The sequence below is a fragment of the Peromyscus eremicus genome, chromosome X, assembly GCF_949786415.1.
Source record: "Peromyscus eremicus chromosome X, PerEre_H2_v1, whole genome shotgun sequence".
NCBI classification, from domain to species: domain Eukaryota; kingdom Metazoa; phylum Chordata; class Mammalia; order Rodentia; family Cricetidae; genus Peromyscus; species Peromyscus eremicus.
The window spans coordinates 90,696,582-90,718,093 of record NC_081439.1 but is presented as its reverse complement, the minus strand read 5'-3'; the positions used below and the strand labels follow the sequence as shown (position 1 = coordinate 90,718,093).

The 21,512-nt window shown below is 42.9% G+C and overlaps 1 protein-coding gene and 1 pseudogene across 1 annotated transcript in view; one reads left to right on the top strand and one right to left on the bottom strand.

Annotated features, from left to right (window-relative positions):
• The window catches only part of Tmem164 (transmembrane protein 164), a 161,314-nt gene that overhangs the window by 51,049 nt on the left and 88,753 nt on the right, over positions 1–21,512 (bottom strand).
• On the top strand, positions 16,432–17,433 carry LOC131898737 (POU domain, class 5, transcription factor 1-like; annotated as a pseudogene).

Below are 21,512 nucleotides of genomic sequence, written 5' to 3'. Positions count from 1 at the left end.
ATTTCATTATGCATGGGAAATATGAACCTAGAAAAATACAAAGCAATGAAAAAGGCTTCCAAGAATGAAGATATATATATATATATATATATATATAAAATATATTATACATATATATATTTTATGAAACATAAAAAAGCAGCTAAGATTTACCATCAGCAGACCATTACCAAAGAAAATTCTAAAATATATACTTTAAGAAATCATAAAGTAATTCCAGAAAGAAGGTCTGGGATGCAATAAGAAATGCCAGCTGTATTAGCTTTTCATGACTAACGAAATTACCAGTGGTGGGCTACTTGATTAAAAAAAATAAAGAGTAAACTTTGCTAATAGGTCTGGGGTATAAGATTTAGTTAGGTACCTTATCTAGATTTGCCTGACAAGAGATCAGGGTAGGGATGGGACATGGGACATGGGACGGGGGGGGGGGGGGGGGGGGGGGGGGGGGAGGCGTGTTCTAGTACTTGTTCTTCTTATAAAGCCATCAAAATTCTGAGTTACGGGGCTGGAGAGATGGCTCAGAGGTTAAGAGCACTGGCTGCTCTTGCAGAGGTCCTGAGTTCAATTCCCAGCAACCACATGGTGGCTCACAACAATCTATAATGGGATATGGTGCCCTCTTCTGGCGTGCAGGTATACATGCAGGCAGAACAGTGTATACATAATAAATAAATAAATATTTAAAAAAAAATTTGAGTTACTTATCATTTTCCAAGGATTCTACACCAATAACTCACAGCCAAATAAAATTTCCACTTTCCCAGTTTATCACAACAAGGATTAAGTTTCAGTACATGAAGCCTTGGTTCGTGGAAGGAAGCTCTCCAAATCATATCTAAATCATAGTAATGAGTGAAAAAGGGGATAAATATGTGTGTGAGTTAAATGAACATTGATTATATAAAACAATGCCATGCTTTTTTAAAAGGCTTAAAAAAAAAAAGGGAAGGAAACCTAAAACAATACAGAATAAAACTATGTCAAAACAAGCCTCTAAGTAGAGGGTGGCTAATCAAATGTATAGGATTTACATGTAAATAAGTAAGATTGCGTTCGAACCTAATATAATACACACTGCTAGGAACATATCTAAGAGAGACAAAAAAATGTCTATCCCAAAAAGGTCATAGCTGCATTTTTTACAATAGCCTAGTAAAAGTTATTAAAAGGCCCACCACCTGGTGATTGAAAGTGCATGGTATATTCATACACTTGAACAGTGTATCCACATAATTGAATGTTGTTAATAAGTAATAAAGGAGGAACCTTAAGAACTGCATGCTGAGTGAAAGGGAAGACCGAACCAAAGGGCAAGTACTACATGCTCCCATTTGTGCACAGAACAGGCAGACCTACAGAGGGAGCAAATAGACTAGTTGTTGCTTATGCTTGTGAGAGATTCTAGAGCACTATGGAAACACTAGCTAAAGGAAATAGGTTTCTTTGGGGCTGATCCAAATGTTCTAAGATTTATTGTGTTTTGGCTGTACAAACGTGAATATACTAAAAAGCAGTGAACTGTATAGATTAGCGGGTAGATTTTGCTGTGTGAATTTTATCTCAACGAAAGCAATTACAAAGAAAGTGGGGTGGTTTTTTTTGCTTGTTTGTTTTTTTAGATTTATCCATCCACCGTGTATATAGTGTTCTGCCTGCGTGTATCCCCCCAGGCCAGAAGAGGGCACCAGATCTCATTATAGATGGTTGTTAGCCACCATGTGGTTGCTGGGAAGTGAATTCAGGACCTCTGGCAGAACAGCCAGTGCTCTTAACCTCAGAGCCATCTCTCCAGCCCCACAAAGAAGGTGTTATAACAGACTGGTATGATGGTTCAGGAGGTAAAGGTGTAAAGGCACTTGCCACCAAGCCTGATGACCTGAGTTTAATCCCTCAGACCCACACTGACTCCCACAAATTGTCTTCTGAACTCCATGTACACACCAATGCGTGTACGTGCACATACACACACCCTAAATAAGTCAATTTATTTAAAGAGCATGTACATGCATATACACATACCCCAAATAAGTCAATTTATTTAAAGAGCATCTGCCCATGAAATAAAAAAAAAAAAGACAAAGCTACAAAGGAAACAAAAGGAAAAAAAACCCAACATGCAGTTCATAACCTAAACTAAAATGTAATAGTCCATGTAACACACAGCAGTCACGTGTGTGCTGCCAAGCAGCCTCTTTTAGTTATGTTTTAAAGATTTATTCTTAAGCTGGGTGATGGTGGTACATGCCTTTAATCCAAGCACTGTGGAGACAGAAGGAGGTAGATCTCTGTGAGTTCAATGCCAGCCTGATCTACAAAGTGAGTTTCAGGACAGCCAGGGCTACACAGAAAAACTGTGTCTTGAAAAACAAAACAATAGGAAATTATTCTTTGTTTTTATTTGCATGTTGGGGAAAGGTGTTTAAACACAAATGTGGGTGCCCTTGGAGGCCAGAAGAAGGCCTCAGAAGCCCTGGAGCTGGAGTTACAGGTGGCTATGAGCAGCTTTATGTGAGCAGTAAACATTCTTAACCATTGATCCATCTCTCCAGCCCCTATTTTTTTTTTTTTTTTTTTTTTGGTTTTTCGAGACAGGGTTTCTCTGTGTAGCTTTGCGCCTTTCCTGAAACTCACTTGGTAGCCCAGGCTGGCCTCGAACTCACAGAGATCCGCCTGCCTCTGCCTCCCAAGTGCTGGGATTAAAGGCGTGCGCTACCAACGCCTGGCACCCCCTATTTTTATTAGTATATTCTAGTTATATATAATGGGTTTCATCAGGACAATTTCATACACATATATAAAAACATTTTGATCATATTTACCCCTTGACTTTCTTGTTCCCCTCCCACTTACATTGATTCCTTCCCTCTTCCCAATTCATCCCCCTTCTACTTTCATGGCTTTTTTATGTGATCACATGAGTTTAATTAGTATTGCATACAGGAGCATGAGGTTATTACAGGAACATGAGCAGCTACATCACTGAAAAGAATACTTCTCCCTAGCTCAGAAACTATTAATTGTGTATAAATCCTTATGGAGAGGTGGAGTGCTCTAAGCTCCTCCCCTCTCAAAAATGGCTGGGTAGGTCACATGCTTTAGTGGAGAAGGTACCACTATTCCCTTGTATATAACTCTTTCCCCCCCCGACCCGTGTGTGTGTGTGTGTGTGTGTGTGTGTGTGTGTGTGTGTGTGTGTGTGGAGAGTGGGCGATGGTGACCGTAGAGGCTCATAATTGGTCAAAGTGAAAAGTGATGTTTGAACAGTTAGCCCTGTGCTGAGGAGATGACCCAGTGGGTGAGAGCACTTACTGTGCAAGCGTGAGGACATGCGTTCGGATCCCAGGTGTCACATAAAAAAAAAAAAAAAAAAAAACTGGCATGGCTGCCTATGTCTGTAACCCAAGTACTGGGAGACACAAACAGGTTTACCCCAGGAGCTCCATAGTCAACCTATCTGAAAAAAAATCAAAGTTCTAGTCCAGTGGGAGAGCCTGTCTCACGGGAGTAAGGTAGAGAGATACAGAGAAAGATGTCTAGCCTCCACATATGTATGCACTGAGGTGTACATCCACTCTCACATGCATACACCACATACACATGCAATATACAGAGACATACCACCAAACTAAAAAAAAAAAGCTCAGCCCTAAATGTCACATCCATCTGTCTGTTCATCGTCCATCCATCCATCCATCCATCTATCTATCTATCTATCTATCTATCTATCTATCTATCTATCTCACCATCCTCCATATCTAAAGAACATGACAGAAGAAAGGGCAGGAAGAGTATAGGAACTGGAGGAAGGGGTGACATGATACAGAATACTGTCTTCTGGGCATGATGTAGCCATTGTAATTTTGAGCAGGAAGTGGCCATTGTAATCTTATGCTCTTTTGTGTGTGCCGGAATATACAAATCCTACCTACCTCCTTCATTCATAGAGCTCATATGTTTGGATATAAAGCATGCCCAAAAGGCTCATAAGTTGAAAGTTTGGTCCCCAGCAGATAGATTCAAATCATTGCGAAGTGGCCAGATCCAGAGGGCATGGACATAATGGATTCATCTACTATGGATTCATAACACACAAGGCAACGCTGGACATGAGGACTAGTTAGAAGAAGTAGTCACTGGGAATACAGCTTGGAAAGACACACTCTGTCACCAGCCTCCTTTCCCTCCCTTCTTTTGCTTCCTGGTCACCATGAACAGCTCTGCTCTCCCAGGCCTCTCTGCCACGATGCTCCACTTTAACACCAGTTCAGAAAGCAATGGATTCAGCCAAGCACATACTGGAGCCACGAGCAAAACAAAACCTTTCCCCCTTTTCAACTGTTTCTCTCAGGCATCTGTCACGCCAACAAAAAAACTAGCATATCATAGCAAAGACTATCACCAAGGACCTCTTAGAATATAGCATGTTGTAACAAGACATCCTTCCTTTGGTGAGCAGATGATTCCTCAAGTCAGTAGGGACTTAGAGCTCTAACATTAAAAAAAATTCTATCACCAATGAGTTTTCTGAGCGGCAGGAGCCACAAAGGCTTGAGCCACGGGTAGAATGGGAACACAGCTTCAGTGAATCCGTGGTTGACTTGTTCCTTAAGCCTGGAAACAATACAGGGCTCATCTCTTCTGCCCAGCTATAGGTGACTTCTAGCCCAGTTCAGAGACTGAGAAATGACAGATGCATTGACAGTGAATGTGCCATGAGGCACAAATGGAAGTCACCCAATTGTTTCAATACAGAGTAGATGGCCTAACAGGTTGACCTTCAAGTTACTCATACCTTGACTACCCCTCCATATGGAAGCTTGCATCCTCTACCTCAACATGCATACGCACGCGACATACTGCAAATCCCTAAAGCCCTCTTCATGGAGTTCTATGTTCCTGAGGTATGTTTTAACTGTAGGTCTCAGGAAAACGGATGTGTAGATCAGTAGTTAATACGCATCTGGAAAAAGACTCTTGGAAGGCAAAAGGCCACAGAGAAACTTCCTTCCCTACCAAATCAAAGCAACAGTTAAACAGGTGTTTGGATCAGGTGTAGAGCCAATAGTAACAATAGAGCTGAGAGTACTCAGAGTTATATTTTCATCTTATTTTGAGACATTTCCTATGGTAGAAGGAATAGGCATACTGCTTGGTGAATTCCCCGCCCCTCCAGTCAGTGCTCTGTTCCTATGGGATGCCCCAGAAGGTAGCCTAGAGCCAAGTCAAAAGCACAGAGTAATCAGGCATCTCATTGTTACATTCACTCTCCTCTTGTTCTCTGTCCAGCAATCAAAGAGGCTGTATCTAAGTTGCTGCCATCTTGGAAAACTAATCTCCTGGTCCAGATGTACATATTGAGCTTCTCTGAGCCCCCTGCTTGCCATTTTAAGCCAGCATAATTTACAATTCCCAGAAATGCTTGAGAAGCAGTATATATGCTGCTGGTGCCAAGCCTGGCCGGGTTTACAGATTTTCATTTAGCAGGTGTCTGTTGCTAAATCAGTAGCAGCTGCTAATTGCTTTTTCTCCCTCAGACCCTCAGACAGAATGAAACATCTGCTGTTCTCTCACTTTGGGTTAAAATCAGATACCTTATCATTTCTCCTTTGGGCTTCATTTTTATTAAAAAGCTCTCAGCTGATGCCTAGAGCAGGCCATCTCAGTGCAGGGGGGATTTCCAAGGACAATACAACGAAGTGACTCTGCTTCATGTCCAGACTGCACACCAGAAAGCAGGGTGGCTCAATGGGGGCACTTCATGTCCATGGCCATAGAGGAAAGAAGAAGCTTCACTCTGAGAACCCACACCCCTTCAAATGCAGCGTCCCTTCCTACCCTGAATAGCTTCCAGTACTGGAAACCCTCCTGCCTACATGCTCTTCTCTCCTCCAAGGAATGAGAGTTTTCAACAGCTACATCATACTACCATGGTGAACAGGAACCCTGGGGGGGAGTGGGAGGAGAGCCACAGACAGCAGACGAAAATGAGGAGGATGCTGTTATTTCTACATCTACTTCCCAATTTATACCAGTGCTCTTCGGTAGTTTTTGGGGGGATCACTTTCTAAATATTTTTATTATTGTCTTCAAAAAGAATCCTTCTCTCTGCTCTAAGTATGACAACTGATTATAACTCAAAACCATTCTCAAAGGTACCTTAAATGGCAGTTAATGTGTTTTATATTACTAATAACCTTAGGTGATTTTTATTGAACATTTACTACTATGTGTGAAGCTTGCAATATATACCTTATATTCTTTGCCTTACTGAACTATTAAACAATCTTAAGATTTTCATTGTTTTAGAATATGAGAAAGAAGCCATTGCCATTCCTTCTCCAAATACTTTCAGTGTTCTATAATATAAATCTTCAAACACAAGGTGATGATAAGGAAATGTTAAATACCCAATCAGATCATTGTATATTATATGTGTATTAGAGTATCAGTGTACCTCATAAATATACATGATCATGTGACAACTGAACAAAGAATTTTGAGGCGGGGGTCTCACTACGTAGCCCTGGCAGTCCTGAAACTCACTATATAGAGGAGGCAGCTTTCAAACTTGCCTCTGTCTCCCCAGGGCTGGAATTAACAGCGTTCACCACCATACCTGGCTGAAAATGTTTAAATATTTGAGATGTAAATGTTCCTTACACTGACTTGATCATTACATACCAACAATGCACATACCAAATTACACTGTATCCCACAAATCCATGCAATTAAAATAGTAATTATAATAAAAACCTACAGATAGACAACACTACATACACACATCCATGGTTGTAACTGTATAGCTTTCTGTATAGCTTTCCTGGCTTCACACATTTCTCTGCCCAAAACTTCCTTCCTGGGTCAGTTCCCTGGCTCTTACTCATCCCACCACAGTCTTTCCCACTGGTGTCTAAGCAGCACTAGGACTCAGAAGGGACTTCTCACCTCTTCGACTTTCCAAAGTCTTGGTTTGTACTCAAATCTCAAGTCACTTGGCTCTAGGTCCCAGATGTATGAGACAGAGTATCCCACCCAGTACTCACACAACAGGGGCCATGGGAAGGGCACTGTCTGGAGTGCTGATGTAAGAGTAAGCATTTGCTGGCTCTCTATCAGTTGTGATTTGGAGATGTGGCTCCCAAAGTTCCATGAAGACTTAGCTACCAGACTATGACTGTATTGGGAGGTGGTGAATCTTTCAGGAGATGGGCCTAAAGCAGTGGTTCTTAACATGTGGGTCACAACCCCTTTGGGGGAATCGAAAGACCCTTTCACAGGGATTGCCTAAGACCATCGGAAAACACAGAGAATTACATGATGATTCACAACACTGGCAAAATTACAGTTATGAAGTAGCAATGGAAATAGTTTTAGATTTGGGGTCACCACAGCATGAAGAACTGTATTAAAGGGTTGCAGCACGAGGAAGGTTGAGAACCAGTGGCCTAAAGGAAGGAAGTTGGGTCATTAGAGGCCTGTACTTGAAGAAAATATTGGGGTCTCTTCTTCCCTTCTCCTCCTCGTCCTATGTCTTCATCCCTCCCTGTTCTCTCTCCCCCATTCCTAGCTGCCGAGCTGTGAGAAAGCTCTTCCGCCACCAGCACACACGGCCATCACGACGCTCTGCTTGCCAGAGGCCTGAAAGGAAGAGAGCCAGACAACCATGAGTTCGGAACTACTGAGTCACCATAAATGCTCGCTTCTTATAAGAGGCTCATCTCGGCTCCATCATCGCTATGACAGAAAGCTAACGCAGACATTGACCCAAGGTCAGTGTCTTTGAAGGGGCTTTCAACACACGTTTATGCTCACTTCTTTCCTCCATTGTGGGAAGTCACCTCCTCTGCAGCAAGCCAGAAAAATCCTCTAACATGTTGTCACTCAAAAAGCACATCTCCACACATCCAGAACTAGAATTTCTGTTTGTTTGTTTGTTTGTTTGTTTGATCATCCTGTCAATTGTATTTTGTTATGGAAGCCTAAGCTGATTCATCCATCTCCTCTAAACACGGTAGCCATATTACAGTCATTTCTTGAAATCAACTATATGCCAGTTCTGAAGTGGCATTTTATTTGATCCTAAGTGCCTCCTAACAATATAGTACTACAATATTTCACAGACACTATTTGCTTGGAGTAATCATTGACATATGCTTACAATCTCAAGGTTTAAAACAAGATCTTGGTATGTAGCCCATGGTAGCCTCAACCTCCTAGTTCTCCTGCCTCGGTCTCCCAAGTACTGAGATTACAGGTGTGCTCCACTGCCTCACACAGGATTCCATATTTTAATCTGAACACGGCTTGCTCGGGATCCCTGAAGCATCATATTAGCTCCCTTTCAAAGAACTGCTATTTTCTCACTTATTCCAAATCAGCTTTCCCCATATTAAGCTTTCTCCATATTAAGCAACATCATATGCAGTTCACTAGTAACATCAAACACTCTACACGTAAGTTACTTAATGAGATGAAAGACAGAATGGGTTCCCTTTAATATGAGGAATGATATAAAGGTGTCTGCTTTTGCTATTTATGTTTAACACTGTCCTACAAGATCCAGCCACAACCACTGAGCAGGGAAAATAACACAATATTTCCTGATTGTAAAGGAAGAAGTAGGACTATTTCTGTTCACAAGTGACATGATTTTGTCATAGAAAATCCTCAGAAGCCCATATAATCATTAGAGGTAATAAGTTGAGTCTTAAAAGCTGAGGGGGATACAGCTGAAGATTGATTGAGCTGTATTTCTACAGAGTAGCAGTCAACAATCTAAAAGTTAAAAGTTCCATTTATGAGCTGGGCGGTGGTGGTACATGCCTTTAATCCCAGCACTCAGGAGGCAGAGACAGGAGGATCTCTGAGTTTGTGGCCAGCCTGGGCTACAGAGTGAGTTCTAGTACAGTCCGGACTGTATAGAAAAACCTTGTCTCAAGAAAAAGAATAAAATACATAGGAACAAATTTAACAAAAGAAATGTATCCTATATGTTTATCTCATCATCAATCCTATACTAGGTAACTAGGTATCACTGAAAATTAAAGACTGAATGCTTAGATATCTTGTGTTTATGGATTGGGAGATTTAATATTTTTAAGATGCACAAGCTTCTCAAATGATTCTACATTCAATGCAATCTCTACCAAATTCTCTATTGGCTTCTTTACAAAAATTACATGGTAAGCGAGGGTCCTAGAAACGCTAAAACCATCTTGAAAAATGTGTATGTCCCAGCTTTCACTCTCTATCACCAGGCACAGGGGTGTGAATCTGTAATCCAAGCACTTGGGAGGGTCACAAGAACTAAAATTTCTGGGCCAGCTTGGGCTACACAGGGAGACTCTATGTAAAAACAAAGCAAAACAACATAATACCTCCTATGATGCTACAGTGATTGACACAGTATAGTCCATTTATACCAGGCAAGACACAGACGAACAGGATAGAACTGAAGACTCCAAAATAGACTTGATATTTATTTTTGGCTGACTTTTGACATAGATGGCAGGATGGAAGCAGTCATTTCAATAAATGGCACAAAGACAATTGGATGTTCACATACTGAAAAATTACTTTAGGCTGCTGACTCACACCGTATTTCAAAATTCACTCAAAAATGGTCATAGACCCAAATGTAAGAGCTAACCTTATAAGGCTCTTATGTGTCCTCTCTTTATTATCTTAGCCAATAATATGTTTCATATGCTATTCCAAAAAATAAAAGCAACTAAATCGAAAGATGTTAGAGTTTTTCAAAAATTTTTAAAATATGTATTTCAAAGGATAGCCGAATCAAAAGCAATTAGACTTTCTTGAAATAAAAAAAAAAGTTTAGTTTAAAGGACATAATCAAGAAAATGCAAAGATACCAAATGTGACAGTGAACACCTGTAATCCTAGCACTTGGGAAATGGAGATGGAGGCAAGAGGATGAGGTCAATGTCATCCTTGTCTACATGGCAAATTCAAGGCTAACCTAGGATATATAAGATCTTTTCTTAAAAATTAGAAACAAAACAAACACAAAGAAAATGAAAACACAACCAATAGAATAAGAGAAAATATTTCTAATCATATGTTTAATACGGGTCTAATATTTAGAGAGAATTCTTAAAACTGAATAATAAAAAACTCAATTAAAAACGAAAAGAAATTTGAAAATAACCTCCCCAAAGGCATAAAAATGGCTAGCCAGTACATGAAAAGGCATTCAACATCATTTAGCTTATCAGGAAAATCAAAACCACAATGATATCCCACATCACATCTTTGAGGCACTAATGAAAAGAACGAGAAGAGTGTACGGATGTGAAGAACTGAGAAATGATTCATTGCTGGTGAGGCTATGAATTGGTACAGTCAGGTTACAAAGCAGTCTGGCAGTTTCCTCCAGGTCCTAGACAGAGAGTTACTTTATGATGCAGCAATCCAGCTTCAAGGTACATACCTAAACAGACATCCATTAATAAAGAAATGTGCACAGCAACATCAGTCATACCAGCCAAAAGGAAAAAAAAAAACAGCAATGCCTGAAGAGCTGAATAAAACATCACATATCAAGCAAAGGGATATTACATGCTCCTAAACATGAAGTAATAATCCATGTTGTAGCATGAATGAATCCTGAAAGCATGCTCAATGAAAAAAAAAATCACCAAAACCAAAGCATTATAGGATTTAATTTACATATGTCCAGAATAGGCAAACCCATGGAGACTGAAAGTTGATGACTAAATGCTAGAGGCTGGAGATGAGGAAATGCACAAATGAGTTGTGAATGTTAACAGGTCCAGGGCTTAGTTTGGGGAACAGATGATGAAAAACATCTAAAACCAAATAGTAGTGACAGCTGCATGATATTGAATAGACTAAAAGCCACTTAACAGATACTTTTAAAGGATGCCTTTATTATGTGTAAGTTGAATCCCAATTAATTTCCTGCCTCAAAAATATTACTGAATGATGACAGGAGGCCAGGAGACCTTTCCATAGTACTTTCAATTTTCCAAAGCTCTTCCTTCTCTGCCCTCTCTTCTTTTCTTTAGTATTTTTTTCTCTATGCTGTATCTAGGAGGTACAGAAAACAGATACCACCAATCCTGCTTGGCTATCTGATGCTAGATGAGGTGAAATGGACTGTTCCAAAGGCCCGGTTCCAGCTGGAGACAAACTAGGACTAGAGCAGCACAGATGCCCTGACTCTTCCCTGGAATGGCCAGCAGGCCTTTGTATTCCTTGCTGGACTGTTTTATTTTGTGAGACAGGATCTCCTGTATCCCAGGATGACTCTAAACACATGATGCAACTCAAGATGACCACCAACTTCGGATCCTCCTGAGCACCAGGATTAATGGCTTGGGTCACATTTTGTTGTTGTATGTTTTTTGTTTTGTTTTCGTTTTTGTTTTAGTGGAGTGCTGGGGAGCAAAACCAGAGCTTCGTGCATGTTAGGCAAGCACTCACCCAACTGAGCCACATCCCAGCTCCTCCACTGGTACATTTTGAAGGCGGCTTTGGGAATCTGAATTGTACAGTCAGGATTGCCAACCAGCAATCCAGAGACTGGGAAGAAAGAAGTAACTTGGCAAATAAGACTTTTATTACACGAAGAAACATCTCTTAGCTAGGTGTGGTGGTATATGGCTATTAGCCCAGCACTTGAGAGGTGTGACAGGAGATTTGGAGTCCAAGGTCATCTGGGGTTACATAGTGAGTTTGAGACCAACCTAGGACACATAAGATCATGCTCTCACCCTTCAAAAAATCAACATTTAGAATGGTAGCTCAAGGTGAAAGGAAAAGATATTGGGGAGGATTGGTTCTATAGAGCCAAGGCAACCAGGAAGCTCAGAAGGCAAGCAGGCTGACACGTGACTCCCACCGTGCCAATCCCTGAATAGCGTCTCCGTCTCCGCCTCTGGCTTGGACCTACCCAACAGGTCTGTCTACTCTGTTTTAGAGAAAGGAGAGAGGAAGGTAGTGAAGGAGAGAGATGGGGGTAGGGGCAGGAGTGAGCCTAATTGTCCTGTCAGAAGGGAAGGAAAGGGGCAGGTTGGCCAGTTTCCTAATCAAACACACTGCTCCTGAACCAAATGCAAACAAAATAAAAGTAGTGTTCATCAGTACGAACAAGAATCCCTGCCAGGGAATTTTAATCTCACTCAGCAAGGCTAATTCTGAAACAAAGCCCCCTTCATGACACTGAGCAACTCAGGGAGCTGAGGCCAAAACCAAAACGCCGCAGAATAACATTAAAAGTGGCACACTGACAGGAGTCCTCCTCAAAAATTTTGAGATAATATTAGCAATAATAGTAGTCCCTCCCCATGGGGTGCTTCTCCATAGCTTCCGGTGGGGCAGGCCCAGCTAACTAGAAGCCTCACATGCACAGCAGAACTTACAGATAAGCTAATGAGGACGGCAAGACACTCACTACCTTGTGCAAGGTCATGTGGCTGCACCCACAGGAACTGACTAGAAATCCACAGACAGGCTGGCTCCACAGAGGGCACATGTGACCTCTTAACATCTACCGAGGGGAAAAAGGCCCTTCTAGAACACGGAGCAAACATTAGCAGTCATTAATGCCCCACAGTTTTAGTTCAATTTGAGCATTTTTCTGTATTTTCCTTGTTTTTCTGTACTGTACATATATTAAGTTTATCGAAAAAAAATTATATATTCAAGCCAGGTGGTCCAGGTCTATAATCCTAGCTACTCAGAAGGCTGAGGCAGGAGGGTCCAAAATTCAAACCCACCTGGACTTACTGAGTGAAATCCCCTTATAAAATAAAATGTAGAAACACAAACAGGGAAAACAAATTCTGGGATGTAGATCAAAGGTCCATTGCCTATTATGAATGATGTTTGCACTTGCCCAGTATGAATGAAGCTTAATCGCTAATATAGCCACATATATAGCACACACACACACACACACACACACACACACACACACACACACGACAATAGCCTCTTGCGCTCATGTCGTTTGTAATCTCTGGGGGAAACCATCTATGCATTAGTGATGACTTTTCTGTCTTACTGTATTGCATGCATCCTCAACAATAACATTGTCTTTTGTTATAAACGTAGGAATACATAGGATTTTACGTGGCTGAAAAAAAAAAAAACTCACCAGGAGAAGTTCTCTACCACCTTTCTTTCTTCAAACCCAAGATCCCAAAACACATGAAAGGGACCTCTGGACATTCTCACAATATTATGGAAGATATTCTGGTAGAGTCTTTGTATCTTTTTCTTTTTAAAACGTTTCTTGACTATTTGAGAATGTCATACATGTATCTGATCATATCCACCTACAATTTCCCCTGTCTATCCCCACTATGCTCCTCTGAATATGCTACTACCCAATCTCATGGCTTTTTTTTTTAATTGAGGTTAAACCTAGGACCTCCCACATGTTAACCAAGCACTCTATCACTGAATCAACCCTCTTTTTAGTGTTTATTTTGACACGGAGTCTCACTAAACTGCTCAGACTAGCCTCAGACTCCAAATCTAGCCCAAACTGGCCTTTAACTTGTGACCCTCCTGCCTCAGCATCAAACAGACCTGCATTTCCAGGCCTTGAATATTCAACTATTGTCTGTGGAACCTATAATGTTCTAAGTATGAGTCTCTGCAGGGATTAGGCAGAAAGCAAGAGCCACTGTCCACCCTCACAGAGCATACTTACGATGTATGATCCAATCCAACCATCAAGCAGCTAATGGAAAAGAACTGTGTGCATGCCTGATGAGATTATTGACTGTCTAGTTTTAGGTTAAGGGGAAACTACAATGGAATGTTTATTATCAAATCTCAACTGTGCACAAAATTTAGTCTCAAATAATCCAGCAATCTAAAAACTATGAAAATCTTTATCTGCAGGTATGAGCAAGAAGAAGTGTGAACTGACAGACACATAAGCCTTTGACAAAATTATTCCTCAGGTGATAGCACTAAAGGCTGGTAGCAGAAAACAATTCCCCTTTTTATATTCTTCTGACTGGGTTTTTAGTAAGCATTATTATACCTGTAATCCAAATATGAGAGTAGTTCCTAGAATTTGGTTAAACTTGTGAGCCCCCAACCCTTTTCAACAAACCCCACATCTCAGACACATTGCATTTATCTGATTCAATACACATCATCCTTTGTAGAAAGCGAAGGGACAATTTTGCCTCAGTTAATGCTTCAGCAATTTACAGCCTCTTTTGAAATCAAGCTTTTGATGCCTTAAGTACCCTCAAGAAACCAAAAAGATATTCTGTCCTTGGCTCAAATCGAAAATCCAAACTATAACTTTTTAAAACAGCTCGATTTTGTCACATAAATAACTCTTCCAGGTCAATTAGCACATTTCAATGTGCCAATTAGCAAAGAGTGAGATTCTCGAGCCTATTCGCGTTGATGACAGCAAAGCTGTCCCAGCAACCCACATGGGGACAAGGTGTGCTGGCAGCAATGTTTCTGAATGGTGGGGAGCAGTCCTAACCATGACAAAAGCACTACTAACCTCTTCTGTTGAGTCTGAGAGTGGGGGAGAACTTCAAAGAACACTGGCAAGAAAAGGACTGGGAAAATGGGGGAGGGGTGGGAAAGGGAATGAATCTAATAGCTGAACAAAGATACACAATAATGGGCAATTTTGATAATGAGCTAATCATACACTGGAGGCTTTGGGCATTGGAGAAGAAAGGAGCTGGATGAAAAGGATCATTATCACTCTTCTTAAAATCCTAGCAGAAGACAGAAGTCTGTAAATACAGACACAGGCCAGGCTAGTGTCTTCCATCTGGCAAAGGGCTGATACAATGTCTTAAGGTTGTTTTCTATGCCAGTCTCGGCTGCTTAGAACACTGAGAAGAAAGTGTCACGGGAGTTAGAGGACAAAAAGAAGATCAGCAGAGGTCTATGAATGCTACACAGGCCCAGTGTCTCTTTTCAGGGCGTGATTACCAGCTTTGCAGGTAATTGGTAATCACATCTCTAACCAGCTTCCATGACCATCCTCCATGGATGCCACTTTTGGGTTGCTTGACCTTTCCAGAAGGTAATTTAGCCAGGTGTCTTAATTAGGGTTTCTATTTCTGTGAAGAGATACCATGACCATGGCAACTTTTTTTTTTTTTTGACATGGGGCTTCTCTGTGTGTACCTCTAGCTGACCTGAAACTCACTCTGTAGAGCAGGCTGGCCTCGAACCCACAGAGATTCACTTGCCTCTACCTCCCAAGTGCTGGGATTAAAGGTGTGTGCCATCACCGCCTGGCCATGACAACTCTAATAAAGAAAAACATTTAACTGAGGTGGCTTCCCTTATAGTTCAGCGGTTCAGTCCATTATCATCATGGTGGGACATGGTGGCATGCAAGCAGACATGGTGCTGGAGAAGTAGCTGAGAGCCTACATCTTGCAGGCAATAGGAAGTGGTCTCAATGTCGCACTGGGGGAAGCTTGAGCAAAAGAAAGCTCAAAGCCCACCCCCACAGTGACACACTTCCTCCAACAAGGCCACATCTACTTCAACAAGGCGGGCAGTGGTGGCGTATGCCTTTAATCCCAGCACTCGGGAGGCAGAGGCAGGCAGATCTCTGTGAGTTCAAGGCCAGCCTGGTCTACAAAGCGAGTTTCAGGAAAGGCGCAAAGCTACACAGAGAAACCCTGTCTTGAAAAAACAAAACAAAACAAAACAAAAACCAAAAACCATCAAACCTACTTCAACAAGGCCACACCTCCTAATAGTGCCACTCTCTTTGGAGGCCATTTTCTTTCAAACCACCATACCAGGCTTACATGATATTCTTTGCAAAGATATATGTACAGATGTGGAACCCAGCATAACCATAAGGACAAAAGGTTCATGACTATAACAAGGGATATACAAAGTGAATAGCATATCTGTTTTCCAAGCTATGACCTATGTGGCCAGGGGAATATAATTTTGGATCCATAAATGGGCAGGAAAGAGGAGGAGGGGAGGCAGTGGTGTGTGTCCCTCCTGATGCTATATAGGAAATTATGTGCTTGAGGGCTAGGCGTCAATGGTAGAGGACTTGCCTAGCATGCACACAAATCTGGGTTCAATCCCTAGCACTATGCACACAAAGAAGAATACTTGTGCATTTGTCTGGGAAGAGGCTCTGAAGTTTCCTCCAGCTACTCAGCAAGGCCTGTGATCCAATTCTTAAAGCTAAAAGGAAGCTAGAAAGCATTGCCTACACCCCATCTCACTAGCTAGCATACACACTCAACTCTAAATCTTGGTCACAGAATAGAAGATGTGGGCATCAGACCTGGGTTCTAGGCATGCCTCCTCCTTCAGCAAGTAACATTTAACCTCAGAAATCTCCCGATCAGAGCAGTCTGTAAGTGAACCCTCCTTCCATCAGGTCCCTGGATTGGGGTGCCCACCTTCTCCATGGCCAGATACCAGGCTTCAGAACTGGCCTTTTCACCCCCACCAGGGGTAGGAGTCAGGCTAAGTGGACCCTCAGACCTGGAAGCTTCCAAGGCCACCTGGTTGGGCACAAAATTGAACCAGGGGTTTGGCCAGGCTTGGAAATGTGTGGAACTCCCCATGTCCCCCAATGTATGAATTCTATGGAGGAATGGCATACTGTGGACCTCAGGTTGGAGTGGGCCTAATGCCCCAAGTTAGCCTGGAAGACTTTGCAGCCTGAGGCAGGCAGGCAACTCGGAGGGGGCTTCCTCTGAGTCCTGTACTGTCTGTCCACCCCAGTGCCATGAAGGTGGAGAAGGGGAGGGTGGAGCCAAGTTCCAAGGAGTCCCAGGACTGAAAACCCTGCAGAAAGAACTAGAACAGTTTGCCAAGCTGCTAAAGCAGAAGAGGATCACCTTGGGGTATACCCAGGCTGACGTGGGGCTCACCAGGACATTGCTCTTTGGAAAGGTTCAGCCAAGTGTCCATCTGCCACTTTGAGTCCCTGCAGCTTAATTTCAAGAACAAGTGTAAGCTCGGGCCCCTGCTGGAGACATGAGAACCTTCAGGAGATATACAAAGTGAAGACCCTGATGTAGGCCCACCAGAGAAACTGGAGCATGGAGAACGACGTAAGAAGGAACCTGGAGAACATGTTCCTGTAAACCCACCCTGCAGAGGATCAGCATCATCACCAAGGAGCTCGGACTAGAGAAGGCTATAGTCTGAGGGTGCTTCATTATTTGCCAGGAGGGCAAACAATTAAGCATTGCCTATTCCCAGTGAGGAGTACGAGACACTTCAGGGTCTCCTTTCCCAGGGAGGCCTCTATCCTTTCCTCTGTCCTCAGGGCCCAGTTGGTGCTCCAGGCTGCAGGGGCACCCACTTCACCATGCTCTACTCTGAGATCCCTTTTCCCAAGATGAAGCCTTTCCCTCTATTCCGGTCACTGCTCTGAGCTCCCCCATACATTCAAACTGAGGCATTAGCCCCGCCCAGGGATGTGGGGGAGCAGAGGGAAGGGGGAGGTGGTAGATGAAGAGAACCTGGAGCCTGTTCCACCATAGTTTGGGGATTAAGTTCTTCAGTTACTGAGGAGGGATTGGAAGCACAAAAGGGTGGGGGACAGGAAGTGTTGGAGGAGGTAGGTAGTTGAAGGAAAGATGAAGTTCAGTGATAACACTGATCATGAGCCAATCATTCATCATTTTGTTCTTACATAAAGAAGCCTGGGACAGCAGGAAGAAAAAAGGAAGAGAGAGAGAGAGAGAGAGAGAGAGAGAGAGAGAGAGAGAGAGAGAGAGAAGGGGAGGGGAGGGGAGGGGAGGGGAGGGGAGGGGAGGGGAGGGGAGGAGAGGAGAGGAGAGGGAGAGGAGAGGAGAGGAGAGGAGAGGAGAGGAGAGGAGAGGAGAGGAGAGGAGAGGAGAGGAGAGGAGAGGAGAGGAGAGGAGAGAAAAGGAAAGGAAAGGAAAGGAAAGGAAAGGAAAGGAAAGGAAAGGAAAGGAAAGGAAAGGAAAGGAAAGGAAAGGAAAGGAAAGAGGGAGGGAGGGAGGGAGGGAGGGAGGAAGGAAAGAAAACACAGAAAGAGAGAGAGAAAGAAAGAGGGGAGAGGAGAAAGAGAGGGAGGGAGGGAGGGGGGAGGACAGACAGACAGACAGGACAGAGGGAGGGAGAGCATCTCCCTACCAGAAGAGAAGATCAGATCACACAAGCTTTGAGCACCTGAGTAATCTAACCAGCGGGTTCCATGATGTGCTTCCTCCGCTTGCCTTTAAGAAGCAGAAGGACACACCACTGCAAATTACCTTGAAGATGCTTCATCTCAAGCTAGATCCTAGCTATAAGGAGCACTTACTTGTAACTTGGTCCATTGAAATAAAGGTCCTTCTTCTAGGGTGTTAGCTTTAAAGATGGAGAAACCCATAGAACCGATGGTGGCGCATTTTCTAGATGATCTGCAAATCCTGTTGCCAGTCACAGGGCAGAAGAGTTCACATGGAAATTCACTGATTACCTCAAATCCTTTAGCTGACTATGGCGATCTCCTCCACCTCCCTCTCACCCTGTCTTTATGTATGCAAGTGTATATATGTCGTAGGATAGGCACACCACTAATTAGTTCTTTCCCTTGCTTCCTCATTATTGCTAATGAGGAAGAAGAGATTAAGAAGATAAAGGGCCAAGAAGGAAAGGCAAAAGAGAAGTCAAAGCTGCTTTTCCTGCCTAAATGGACCGTCAGGTTTAACCAAGAAGTGCCAGCCTCCCTGTGTCTCCTTGGAAGCCAATCTGAACTTGACCTCTGCAAAGCTGGCTGTCTTAAAGGCCAAAGTTGCTCAAGAGGACCCCAACTATATGAAAGAGCCAGACCAGTACCAATGTCACAGACAAATGCAGAAGGAGATGGACGTGAGCTTTGTTCAGCTTTATTTTAGAATGGGAGTGTAAAGATTTACTAGGGTAGCTGGACTCACTTCTTAAGAAGTTTCAGTGACTGAAGCTGGAGTGACGGCTCAGTGGTTAAGAGCACTGACTGTTCTCCCAGAGGTCCTGAGTTCAATTCCCAGCAATTCCCACATGGTGGCTCACAACCATCTATAAATAAGATCTGGTGCTCTCTTCTGACAGAACACTGTATACATAATAAATAAACATTTTTTTTTAAAAAAAAGAAGCTTCAGTGACAAGAAAAGTGATACACATTCTTGATGAGCTGGATGACTACAACTTGGCATTTATTTAGAAAGCACTGTGGATTGTTGCAACCAATCCATGCCATGACAAGGGGGAGAAAAGAAAGATGGGAGGTGGGGAGACAAAGAGAAAAGGGGAAAGAGGTGGAGGGAAGAAGCCAGGGGGAGAAAAACCATCAAGGCGTGGCAGGGAAGAAACAAGGTTATCTGTGTAAGATAGTACGTGGATTATGGACCCCAGGTCCTCTGCAAGCCCTGTTTATATGTTCAAGTTCTAACCCCGGTATCTTGCAATGTGAGTATATTTGGAGAGAGGGATTTATAGGCGAGATGAAAATGAAAGTAGGCTATTCAAATGTGCTCTGATTCAATGTGATAGATGTCTTCATAAACAGTTGACCACACCAAGAAATCATGAGGAAAAAAAACATAATGACGGCTGCCATCTTCAAGCAAGAGGCCCGAAGAAGCCAATCCCACTGCCATCTTGACCTTGGAGATAATAATTGAACATAGCCTTGGAAGCTGTAAAGATTAACTAAATCCACTCATGCAAAACAGTTACAGCAGCAACTGGCATGAAATGGGCCCTCAAGAAGCAGCAACTGAGGTAGTTACTGATAAAAAGCTCCGGAACACATCAGGAGACCTGGTGAGACACACTCAATTGCTGTTAACAATAGTGTCAGTGAAAACCTCACCACCAGCATCCTAGATGCCCTCGGGTGTGTGACCAAACCCCTTGGGGCTTTCATTCTCCTACTTGCTTAATGTCTGCCACATAATGTCTGCATTCAGGATTCTCCAAGGAAGCAGTTCCTTGGTTTTCACTGGGAACAGAACTGCAAGTGGCACACGCTATTTAGCAAGAGCTCTGGGCTGGCCACCTTCAAACTCACAATCATCGGCTCCACTGACTCAGGGAATGATTTTCTGAGGTGCCCTCACCCCCCTGTAGCTGGGAGATGCTGAGGAAAACTAAGACAGCAGCTCTCTGGTCCCCTGGCCTCTCCGTCTCCTGGGAGCTGGAATCAGGTGAGGAGAGAGAGAGGACAAGAGAGCAATGGGTCCTTTCCCAAGCCTTCCAGAGGCAGAGAGCGACTTCCGCTTCACATTCCTGAGCCACAGCCAGTGAAGAGCAACAGGGTATGAAATCAGCTATTTTTTTAAAGTACAAGTTTATTCTGTTAATTTGGGTTATCCACACCATTCTGTGATACATTATGCCCTCTGTTCTGAGGACTAAGGGAGAGGTATTTTGTTATGGTTGTTTGTTTGGTACTGGGGAAAAAATTCAGGGTCTTGTATACCAGAAGTATATGTTCTCCCATTGAGCTACACTTGGAGGCTAAGACATGAGTTCTGATTCTACGATTCGGCAGGTCAATTCAGGCAACTTATATTAGGAGGGACATGGAATTGAGGCCAGCTGTGCCTGTGATGCAGCCTGTGCCTGCTCATGCCATCTCACAAGGGAACACTGATCAGAATGACCCCCTTTCTATTAACTCAGAAACAACACTGCCTGCCATCTCTCAATTCACATCAGCCCCAAATGGTCCACGTAAAAGGTGCTTTGGGCTCCTTGAAAGAAAGGGTCGAGGCCATCGAAGGTACCATCTAAGTAGATTCAGATACAGTAAACCTGGGGTGGGGCTGGAACCCCAACATTTCTAACAAGCAACACCCAGCTGATGCTTAATTTCAGGCCACACTTTGAATTATACACTTAGAGCAACTGAATTATGAGTGCCTAACACATGGGTTCTCTGGGGACAGTCCGAGGAGCCCTGCTTGGGCATCACTTGGGGGTTTGTCGGCTACTGTCCTGTGCCAGACAGTTGCTCTGGCAGTGGGACCCGGCAAACCTTCTTACTTGCTTGTTTCTTTGTTTCACGGTGCTAGGGATGGGAACCAGGGCCTTGAATACACTAGGCAGACATTCCAGTACTGAGCTAAAGCCACAGCCCAGCTAATAATCTGATGATGAGCCTGGAGCATAGTGAGATGGTTCAAAACTCATTGCTCTAGATGAACTTTCACTTTTAATGTCTACTGCTGTATTATATAAATCTAGACCAGCACAACTTATAGTATTGAGGACCATCTGTAGAGAGAAGATGATTACATTCTTCAGAAGGAGCAGCGTGTGGCCAGATTTTTAGGATTAAGGGGCTCAGAGTCTGGTCATAACTGTCACTTACAATTCAGGTGACATCCTGAATGTCACTTTCTTCCTCTAAGAAACAAGAGGCTGTAATACTTGTCCTATCTGCCTACCTAAAAAAGAAATAAACAAACAAACAAAAAACAAAAAAACCTATCACATCAAAAGACCTTGTCTTGTAAACTACAAAATTCTATCTAAAT